Source organism: Papaver somniferum, chromosome 6 (assembly GCF_003573695.1).
Source record: "Papaver somniferum cultivar HN1 chromosome 6, ASM357369v1, whole genome shotgun sequence".
NCBI classification, from domain to species: domain Eukaryota; kingdom Viridiplantae; phylum Streptophyta; class Magnoliopsida; order Ranunculales; family Papaveraceae; genus Papaver; species Papaver somniferum.
Window position 1 is genome coordinate 25007099 of NC_039363.1, and position 11949 is coordinate 25019047.

Here is an 11949-nt window from a genome sequence, read left to right on the forward strand (position 1 = left end):
GAAAATACCAAAACTCTCAGGACTGAGACACGGACACCGTGGTGATACGGGCATGCTGCCTTGACGGACCAAGGTCGTCCCCAAGGCTTACAAGGAGCCGGTCCCACATATATTCACAATTTTGACCTAATTTGCTAGCAATCGCTCATATTGGGCCCAAAATCTCTCCAACCAACTTGGGACTTGCTCAAACGACTGGCAACTGGTCCCACGACCACCAAGGGTTGGTCCCATGCCTCTTTGGTCGGTCCCTCATCTCTACACAATTAGGTTTTACTACCTAACGCTCGCTCGAGCACTATTCTAATAAATGATCAACACTAGCATTTGATCATTCTTTCACCAACCGGTCAGCAAAGGAACCTGGAACACGCTCACTCGAGCACTTGGGCATCACATGGTTCGTACATCATCCCATGTGGTCGGTCCCTCCTTTACTCAATAGCCTATTTTCAGTAATTCATCAATTGACGAGCAATTGATCGAAAATTAGGGTTTCGAACAAACGCTCGCTGAACCACACTTCTGAGCAGTTCAAACACTAATAATTTTATGATTGATCCATCAATCAACATCTAAATTAATTATATAATTTCCGACCCTGCCAATATTTTAATTAATTATTATTTGGTCACACTACCAATAATCCATCGAACGGGAGATACTTGCTCAATTGCTCGAATATTGATCCAACTATCAATATTCAGTAATTCACTAAATGAGAAATACTTTCTCAATTGCTCGAATATTGATCCAACTATCATTATTCAGTAATTCACCGAACGAGCAATACTCGCTCAAATGCTCAAATATTATCCAGCTATCAATATTCAGTAATTTATCGAATGAGCAATACTTGCTCAGGCGCTCGATTCATATACTAATATCTAGTAATTCACTGATGGAGCAATATTTGCTCAGACTATCAACATCACTTATTCAGAGAACCACGTCCCAAGAGACATGTTCAATTCATGAGTCATAGAGCATTCGACTATTATGCTCCACTAAACAAAACTTGGACCCATTGTCTAATCAAATAAAACGACTGACTAGTCAAATCCACGTTCGTGATACAATCAATCACGTCACATGAGGGATATCCATTAGGGTTTTGATCTGGCGGCCTACAACACGTGCGTTCATCCACGATGAGAAATGTGAGTAAGTCGTGCAAGCAGTTGAGGGAGTTAGCAAAGTGGTGGGTGGACAATTAACCAACCCTCTCACGTACGAGGAACTGGTGAAACCACGATTTCCCACTCGTTCACTCGAGCAACCGTCACGCTTACTGGAGATCAATGTGTTTACACTTTCCAGCAGTATAAATAAGTCTCTGAGTCCATGATTGAAGGGCAGTATGAAAAACACACAGAAAATCCACGAGGTATTGAACAGACAATCCATCGTCTAAACAAGAATCATCGTGTGACTAACACTCTTTCAATCACTCAAAATTATTCAGCAGAAAGCCACAATACACTCACAGATTACCATTGATCTCACACAATCTCAGCTTCCCTCCTACCGATCAACCCTCTTCCCTCTTTGTGACCGAATTGACTCTGGAACGACCATTGACTTGGTTTAGGTCGAAGTCCTACAGATTGATCTTTCGAACTTAAAAACACTCTCGTGCATTGCATCTGTTTGAGGAGCCTTCGATCACTCGATCGTCTCTTCATTCCCTAAAGAACCAGCGAACCTTTTTTTCCCCATCTACATTTGGCAATAGCTGTCTTTTACTGTATTCAACAGTCATTGACCGTGATACAGTTAGTCGTGACCGACTACCTATGGAACTCTGGTAGAGATGAAAGAGTAGAAAATCGTTGAACAAGTTGCATATATATTATTAAAAAACAAACAAGTAAAGAAAAAAAAAAGAAAAAAGAGAGAGAAAAAGGAAAAGAAGAAAAGGATTTGGTTCTATAAGAGTAATAGTATAAAGTGGAAAAAGTGGTCACAAGATTTAAGGCGGGTTTTTCTTTTGAACGAAACCATTAACAATTACCCAGTAGCAACAACACGTCCCCACAACTCTCTAACACCCATAATAACAAACCTAACCTAACTGTATCAGTAACTGCTACCACAATCTTTCCCCTCCTTTCAGTTTCAAAGTTGTTTAACCAGCAAAAAACAACTTCAACATCTTATATCTTCATTCTTCTTTTATGGAAAATCATAACCAAATCTTGTAGTGAGGAAATGAACAAGATGAAATGGGATAGAAAAAATAACCCACAATCATCAGCACCATCATCTACAACTACAACTATTACATTATCACCTGCTTTTTCTACAATCTCTCAAGTTTTCCCAGTTTCTTGGTTTTCTAAACTCGAGCAATTGAGCAATAAATCCAAAACCCAAACTGGAAAGACAAAGAAAAAGTCTGAACTTTTCAATTCGGCAAAACTTCATCAAGGAGATATAGTTCATGACAACGAGGCTTTCTGTAGACTTTCTTTCGGCGTGGATGAAAGTTTTGATGGCGAGACTTACAGAAGTGCTATGTATAATTCTGATAATGAACCACCATTGTTAAATTATGGAAGTTGTAGAAATGCCAAAGAAGATAATCAGAAGTTCACTAATATGGTATCTGATATTAGAAAGATGAGACAATTTAGGAAGGAAAATCAAGAACAAGGGATTATGTTAGAAACGACATCATGGAACAAAGTTCGAAAAGGTCGAAAAGTTATTGCCAGGAAATCAAGAAGAACAGATCAGAAATGTTCGCAAGAACGATATTCTGATTCTGGCCGAGAATCGAATAAACCGAATCCAAAAAGAACTACAACTAGTACAGAACTGGAACAAGCAGAGAAGAAAACCAAGGATTTAGAGCCAATTAAAACGATAGAAGACACTGAGAACGGGTACGGCAGTTGTGCGGCTTCAGGTTCAAGGAAATCTCTCTACATTTCATCTTTGAACTCTGCACATGGACGAGGAAGAAGAATTGAGGAAGCAGCAGATGAATTTACAGACTTGAATTCTATAAGTTTTAAGATACAAGGGCTAAACGTAGAAAAATTTGAAGATTCGGATAGAAAAGCAGCAAAAGAATCAAAGATTAAGGATATTATGTCTAAATGTGAGAAGCAGAGAAAATTAACTCATCAAAACAGAGAAGAACAAACGCAACGAACAAAACAGACTAGTAAAGAAAGAGCATATTCACCACTGACGGCTTCAAAGATTGAAATCTGTAAAATTAGAGCTCTTGAGGACATGAAGAAGGCAAAATGGAAGAAGATGAATCGAAGGATAAGACTAGAAAACAAACAAGATTTAGAGAGTTTTGCAGTGGTTACGTGTTCATACAATCCTCAAAAGGATTTCAGGGATTCAATGCTGGAGATGATTGTAGACAATGAAATCCGACAGCCAGCAGAACTTGAAGAACTCCTGGCCTATTATTTATCGTTGAACTCTGAAGAATACCATGGTGTGATCATCAATGTTTTCAAGCAGGTATGGTTCGATCTGATTCTACCTCAATTAAGTCTTGAATTAGAAGTCACTAACCATAGATATTCAGATTAATCATAGTGAGTTGTGAGCTCCAGTGTATAAATTAATAATACAAGCAAGCTAACGATGAGATGCTTGCGTTAATGTAATTTGTTGGTAAGCAAGCATGTTACATAAACTACTTTAACATGAGCAATGAAATACCTTGTGGAATTAGGTCATCTATGACTTCATCTTGTCAATCTATTAGCTGATTTTTAAGCATGCAACCCATCCCCAGCCAAGAACTCATGAACTACTCCATCTACCTCTATCATACTACCACCTGGTTCTTTTCTTACTTTCTGTATTCGCATTTTCCTCCGCACTTCCCTAACATCACCCTACCTCTCCTTAGCTGCATATATATTTGATAATTGAACATAACTATAACTATTCATCGGATTTAATTTTAAGATCTTCTCTGCTATAATCTCTGCTAATTCAACATTGTCATGGCTTCTACAAGCACTCGACTCCCAAACACCTACAAATTCTTCCTTTAAAGGCATCGTCTGAACAAGCTTCAGGGCCTCCTTTAGATGACCAGCCCGACCTAGTAAATCGACTATGCAACCATATTGTTCAATAGATGGTTCAAGTCCATGAACACGAACCATGAGTTCGTAAATCCGACACCCTTCTTCGAATAGACCAGAACGGCAGCAAGCAGAGAGAACACTAACAAATGTGATTTCATTTGGTTTACATCCATCATTCATCATTTCAGAGAACTTCTCTACTGCCTTTTACCATATCCATGAATGCTTAAACCCGCAATTACCGAATTCCATGTACTAATATCTCTTTCGTTAGTATTACCATTAAACACTCTTAAAGCCTTACCCATGCACCCACATTTTGGATACATATCAACAAAAGCAGTAGCTAAGAATCCATGAATGTTGATGTCGTTTTTATCAGCATAAGCATGAATCCATTCGCCTTGCTTCAAAGCTCCAACTTGGGCACAAGCAGACGACACATTTACAAGTGTGTAATTATCTGGTTTCACGTTTGCAAATTGCATATCTTCAAAAAGCTTCAAAACTTGTCCGACTTGATTTGAATGTGCATATCCTGTAATCAAAACGTTCCAAGAAACAACATCTTCAATGGCATTTCATCAAAGAGAATTCTCGCTTCTTCAACCAACTCAACACCCACATACCCAGAAATCATAAAATTCCAAGATTCAACATTCTTCTCGGGCATTTCTTCAAACAGGTTCCAGGCATTCTCCATTAAACCTCTTTCTGTATAACCACTTAATATACCATTCCACGAAATCACATCCTTTTGAATCATTCTATCGAGCAAAAGGTATGCATTGTGGAAATACCCAGTTCTGGCATAAAGATTAATCAAGGAATTCTGAATGTAACAAATCAAACCCATTTCCAGTTTAAAGAATTTGACTATGAATTTGTCGTCCTTCTTCAATACCAAGTAGAAAAGAGCAAGCTTTAAGAGCAAAAGTGTAAGTAAACTTATCAGGGTAGAATGAATCATAAAGCATTTGATGAAATAGAAGAAGTGATTCTTCAGGGTTAGAACTGTTAGCATAAGACCGAATCATGGTGTTCCACAGATAAGAACTAGGGTTAGGAATTCTACTGAATACAGAGGAAGCATGAGTTAACGTTTTAGGGTCAGTGTCGAGAAAGAAATTAAACGACTAGCTGCATAAGAGTCATGAAAGAGACCAGTTTTGAGCATGTGTGCGTGAGCTTGGTTGATTTCAGACAGAGAATTTGCTAGCTCTGTGACGGAAATTATTGAAGGCTGAGATATAGAAAACGCCATTATTATACGAATCGTTTTAGGGTTTATTACAATCTTTTATTACACTTGAAATGGACCTTATAAATCTGAAACTATTATAGTGGAAATTGTAGGGAAAACAAAAAGGCAGATAGAAGTTTACATTCATTAGAATGGAAGCATGAGTTAACGTTTTAGGGTCAGAAATGGAGGTCGAAAGTGTCGAGAAAGAAATTAAACGACTAGCCGCATAAGAGTCATGAAAGAGACCAGTTTTGAGCATGTGTGCGTGAGCTTGGTTGATTTCAGACAAAGAATTTGCTAGCTCTGTGACGGAAATTATTGAAGGCTGAGACATATAAAACGCCATTATTATACGAATCGTTTTAGGATTTATTACAATCTTTTATTACACTTGAAATGGACATTATAAATCCGAAACTATTGTAGTGGAAATGTAGGGTACATGAAATAATATCCTTTATATTATCTCTCCATTAAGAAAATATGGTGATTATGTCGTGGATAAAGACGACCGGAGGATTCGAGATCCTGTGGCCTGGAAAAAGAAACGGCGGGAGGAGTAATTCTTGACCGCACAAATGGACGAGGGTAATTCGGAGCCGTCCGATTCTGTCTCCGTGTGTTCATTGGGTTGCCTCATATAACTGGATTTCTTTATTCGCGTCGGTCCCTCTCCTTATTCTCCTTCTTTCTCATAAACCCTATCCGCAACTACTCCTTCTTCTTCTTTATTCGCGTGGTTTCATGGGAGAGATCGCTGATTTTTTGATTCGATTATAATCTCACAGGTAATTCTTCTGTGTCTGCCACCTCTTTCATTCTTCTGAATTCTCTTCTGAAACCAAACCCTCTTCTAGGTTCTCTCTTCAAATTCCGGTCATATTGTTGGGTGTTAATGAACTTTCTCTGAGGAATTTCTGCCATTGAAGCAAAGCTATTGGTTAGGGATGATACTGCTGCTGTAATTCCAAGATCGTTAACCTTGTTTTGATCTCTATCTCACAGTTGCTTAATTATTCATTGAATTTGGATTTTTTTAATTTAATAAATTGAATGGAAATCCTGATTTTGTTTTCAACATCATCAAATAGGTCGTTGAAGAATCCCTGATGATTTCAAGGATTTTCCTTTTTGAGGTTAGTTTCAAAAAGAACCCTAATTTATTTTGTAGAAATTTTAATCCCTGATTTCATTATGGATATGAGAAATTCTTAATTAGGATCCTGAATTATCTTTGTTGGTGATGAAAAAGATGTATATCGAAATATTGATTGACGTTTTTGATTGATTGATGCCCAGGAAGGAAGTGACACACAATTGATTCGTCATTAACTATCAATTTGCCAAAGGTGGAAAGCTGCTCATGACTTTGTTACGGAAGATGACTGTTTTCACTTTTATAAGTAAGCTAAAGGTAAATTCTCTATTATATATCCTTTTATTCTTATGAATCAATTGCAATTAATTGTCACTATATTAACTCCCAGTCTCCTACTTATTAGGAAATGATATCTGTTGTCGTAGCTCAAATAACAGAGCACATAGTTCTCAACCATGGAGTTGTGGGTTCGATTCCCACGGATGACACATAATTCGGTAGGCTAAAACTTTAAATTCTTTCGATGGAAACCGTTGGATTTGGAGAGTAATTCGTGACTGTCGGATTTTGTTTGTTTTTTTTCTATCGGGAGTTGTTCTGGTCCTTGGTTAGAGTGATTCGGGTCCGTGGATTCTATTTCTCATCGTGGGTTAGTGATCTTAGGATTTCCATCAGGCGAATAAAAAAAAGAAAAGAAAAAGAACTGAAAAAATATTCCGGGTTCAAATATTTCTCTATTTTTTTCCCTATCAATTTCAATTGAATTTCGATTTCAGAATTACTTATACAATGGGTAGTTGCAATGGGTAGTTGCAACATGTAAATTGAATTCAGAATCTAGGGTTCTCTTTCGAATCAACAAGTAAATTGAATTCAGCCATGTTCTCTTTCGATCTCAACAGGTACACAACCGATAACTCTTAACCAGGTATGAATTTGATTTTTCCTATCCTCTTTGCTTTCAATCTTGAGACTGTAGCTCAAGATTTTGATGATTTTATTAGGGTTTTATCTCAGGATTTCTATTGTAATCTAGGGTTTGGTTTTGGGGTAATCTAGGGTTTGGTTTTGGGAAGAGCAGCTGAGAATGAGTCTAAATCGGCAAGAATGAGAATGGGTTAATTGGAGATGGGGGTTTGAGAGTTCTTGGATGATGATATGAGTTGGGTTGAGATAGATTGGCAACCAGATGAAGAAATCGATCGAGAAAAAATATTCCAGGTTCAAATATTTCTTTATTTTTTTCCCTAACAATTTCAATTGAATTTCGATTTCAGAATTACTTACACAATGGGTAGTTGCAAAGCTGTTGTTGGTATTGCTACCAGAGAAGCTACAGCAATGAGGCAATGGATTCTGGTGTGTGTGCTCTGAGACTTGCAGAGACTGAATTTGGGATTGCAACTGTTGGTGATGGCTGAGCAGATACATGTAAGTAGATGTTGATGCTGTGTGTGAATCTTTAATGGGATTTGAATCTGAGTTGGAGCTGACAGAATTGAATATTTGGACACAGAAGAACAAAATTACAAACCTAACTAATCCAAACCAATTTGATTGTATTTGTGCATTATGCTTATTGTAGGTACCTAAAGGTCATGATTTGTGCATCAGGGTATTTGAACAATGGCGCTTGACAAGAAGGCAACGATATATGTTAGCAATCACTACATAACAGAATCTCCTTTCATGCCGAATGTAGAAGGTCTAGAAGAAGCCCAATTTGATGTTGAATTAATTCACTAATATTCTTTATTCAGGTAAATCGTCGGCCAAGTCTTGTTGCCTTTGGTGGTGATCATTGAATCATTGAACTTCAAAAACTACATCTAAAGGAACTAATTTCAACAGTAAGAGTCTTAAGTGATATACAGTCAACTGCCAGTGTGAACTTATAAGGATTTTCAAAATACCAAATTGTTTCAAATTAAGTGATTTGATAATTGTGTTTCATTAAAGATTTCATCTTTCAAGTTCATCTAAAATGGATAAATTGAAAGTTCAGTGTTCAAATTTCAAGTTATTTTTGTAAAGCTAAGTTTGTGAAAAATTTAGGGCGGTCTTGCCGGTAGAACCAAAAATATACAGGGACAACCATTCATGCTTTAATATTTGTTGCAGGAGTTTTTGAGGCGTTTTTTGATACTCGCTTAACATGCTCATTTTTTTAAAATGCAGATTTTTTAAAGGGGAATAATGGATACAAGAACCTTCTTAAGAGTGCATTGACAGGTATGTCATTCGATAGTTTGTCATACTGAATGACAAGACAAGTTCTAATTCGTATTTCTTAAAGTAGCTGCTATACTCATTTCGGCACTTGCTCTTTCCCTCTGTCTATGTAACATCTGAACTTTGCTTCTTCATCTTCACATTCGTGTTCATCCTCATAGTCATAATTCTCTTCTCATGTTATAAATTTTCAGGTGGTTGTAGTTGCTGAGATCAGTCTGAAAATAAAGGAAAAGGGCATGAGTGTCTATTCACGTGGCTTAGAAGGTAAAATTTCAGTTATAATGTGTTTTCTCCCCTTTTGAATCTCCTGGAAGGGCTGTTAAAAATACTGGATAGTTTCATTGCGCCAAAACTAACTTGGAGAGGTCTTTCGTGTTTTTACTTCATAAGAAGTGCAGGCTCTTTATATAAACCGTATACTCAAAATATTTGGAGTTATCTGCAGCAATACCTAATTGAAGGATTTGCCAAAAAAAATATGTGTGCAATGACAAATGTGATCTTGGCATTTTAAGCATCGTTTTACAGTTGATAGACTGACGTAGTTAGCTTTGCCATTGATATTTGTTTTGGTGTCCACCCTACCAAATTAAAGCTACTTTCGCACCCTAACACATTCTGTATGGTGGTACTCATAACCAACACCTGTTCTTATCTATGCCCAAATGATAGAAGAAGCAGATCAGGTGAAGCTATCAGATTCTTTGGTGAGAATGAATTCAACCAGATGCACATGCGGGACTCTTATATGTGGCTTCTGTAAAACTTGGTAAGTCATTCTTGATCTAGCCCGTGTAACGAACCCATCATCGTCACGTCATTATTTGTTTCTAGAGGTTTACCATCTTTATGTGGGTACTCATAATATATTTTAAATTCATTCTTATGAATGTTTTCTAGATAATCAAATGAGTAAGTTATCTTTCATGAATTCAGTTTCGACTTATGTGACTTTTACTACTAATTCCGTATGATGCATCTCATAAACCATGTGTGACAAGAACATGATTCATGGATCGTAATTATGAAGATTATGTTCTTTTTGTAGTTGCAGTAGGGGAAGGTATCTGCGTCAACTTTTTAGAAGATATAGAAATATCCACGGGGCTAGAGAGGCTGCTCTACATTGGGTTTGGAGATAAACTAATGTGCTTATCAAGTGACATTTTCAGCTAATTCTTTAGCCTGTTTGTGGTGTAAAGTCGTCTACATTTCGAACCTGCGTTTCCCCTTTCAAACTGTCCGTAACTTAATTTTTGCTTTTGATCTGTGTATTGTTGTATAAATAGAGAAGAACTATTGTTTTGTCGCATAAAAATATTTGGTTAACAATATTAAAAACTCTTTAGCCATTGTCCAGGGAGAAATCCCTATCCCAACGAATTGTTCATTACTCCACTGTGACACCAAGAATTCCCTGTGTGAAAAAAGAGAGAAAAAATCGGTCAATTGGGAATTACCAGCCCCGGAAACATAAAATTTTCCATGCATTGGGAATGTGTGATATGATGTCTTCTGTGGCAGGTTACCGGCATGTTGAATGACGATCTGATCAAGATTGTGAAAGTAAAGGAGAAGATGCCCATATGGCTGAGCAGTTATAAGAAGAAGCAGTTTCAGGCCTCGCTCCTCAGTGCTCAAATGTTGATGGCATGCAAAATTTGCTAGATATAAATTCATCCAAGTGCTTAATGGCAACATCTAATGAAGTGGAGGATCAGGGACTAAAAGGGGAACAAGTAGTCATAGAGGGAGGCCCAATAAGAAGGTATATTTAATCTTTGTGTAAACCTATCTTCACGTCAGTTGTAATCATCCTGCTAAACTTTTTTGGGTTTCATTACGTCTGTTCATGTGGAGTAGAGTGAAGATGTCAAGATGGGCCTGTGATTGAAAGATATTTTAATGGGCCATAGTATTCTTACACTATAAATGGCCTTATATCCTTACTATAAATCATTAACCTAAATCTATACTATTGATTATCCATTCGTATGTTGCATCTTGGTCTTAAAATCTTTAATATCTCATCACTAATTGAAAGTCATAGGGCGAGACCCAAAAGAAGATTACGAACATAAACATCAGTTGAAGATGGTGGTGAAACACGAGGGAGAGGCGTGGATGATCAAAGAAAGAAGGTTACTGAAAGTAAATTATGGTGTCAAAAGGAAAGTGGTGAAACACGAGGTGCCACGGACGGGTCGTAGGCCCCCCCTAATTAGGCCCGACAAAGAAAACACCAGCTTACGACCCCGGCCCCAACACCCTATTTAATGTGGGCACTATATCTTCCTTTAAATTTTCTCCACGGTTACCATGGTCCAATTATTTAAACACTATTGTGACCCGATTAACTAGCACACTGTAATATGACACGCCCAACTAAATATTGGGACCGTTCTGTTATGACCCGACTAATTAAATATGCTCCCGACCATTATAGACAGGACCAACTGACACACTAATTTTAATGTGGGCACTACATCTTCCTTTAGATTTTCTCCACCGTCAGGGCCATAGGCCCCGACCCTATCCGGTTATTATGGTTCAACTAATTAAACACTCTACTGTGACCCGACTAACTAGCACACTATAATATGACACGAACAACTAAATATTAGGACCGTTCTGCTATGACCCAACTAACACACAAATTTTAATGTGGGCAATAAATCTTCTTTTAATTTTTCTCCACCACCGGGGCTGTAGGCCTTGGCCCTGTCTGGCTATTATGGTCCAACTAATTAAACACGATACTGTGACCCGACTAACTAACACACTATAATATGACGCGACCAACTAAATATTGAAACTGTTCTGCTATAACCCGACTGACTAAATGTGACCAACTAACACACTAATTTTAATGTGGGCACTACATCTTACCTTTAAATTTTCTCCACCGTTGGGGCCTATCAGGCTATTATGATCCAACTAATTAAACACGATACTGTGACCCGACTAACTAACACACTATAATATGATATGACCAACTAAATATTGGGACCGTTCTGCAATGACCCGACTAACTAAATATGACCAACTAACACACTAATTTTAATGTGGGCGCTACATCTTTCTTTAAATTTCTCCACCGCCGGGGCCTACGGCCCCGCTATCAGGCTATTATGGTCAAACCAATTAAACACGCTACTGTGACCCGATTAACTAGCACACTATAATATGACACGACCAACTAAATACTGGGACCGTTCTGCTATGACCCGACTAACTAAATAAGCTCCTGACTATTATAGACTGGACCAACTAACACACTAATTTCAATGTGGGCACTACAT

The 11949-nt window shown here is 37.7% G+C and overlaps 1 long non-coding RNA gene and 1 pseudogene across 18 annotated transcripts; one reads left to right on the forward strand and one right to left on the reverse strand.

Moving 5' to 3' along the window:
* Window positions 1–293: 293 nt before the first annotated feature.
* LOC113285545 lies at window positions 294–5331 on the reverse strand (annotated as a pseudogene).
* Window positions 5332–5929: 598 nt separating this feature from the next.
* On the forward strand, window positions 5930–10000 carry LOC113287188. Of its 18 annotated transcripts, none has more exons than XR_003329823.1 (11): window positions 5949–6101; window positions 6405–6449; window positions 6613–6727; window positions 6838–6909; window positions 7315–7340; window positions 7449–7843; window positions 7998–8172; window positions 8591–8644; window positions 8839–8911; window positions 9320–9416; window positions 9696–10000. It is a non-coding gene; the product is annotated as an uncharacterized LOC113287188 (long non-coding RNA). The 18 variants fall into 18 exon arrangements; XR_003329818.1 differs by having other exon boundaries at window positions 5950–6101; window positions 6816–6909; XR_003329817.1 differs by having other exon boundaries at window positions 5950–6101; window positions 6816–6909; window positions 7472–7843.
* The last annotated feature ends 1949 nt before the right edge of the window (window positions 10001–11949 follow it).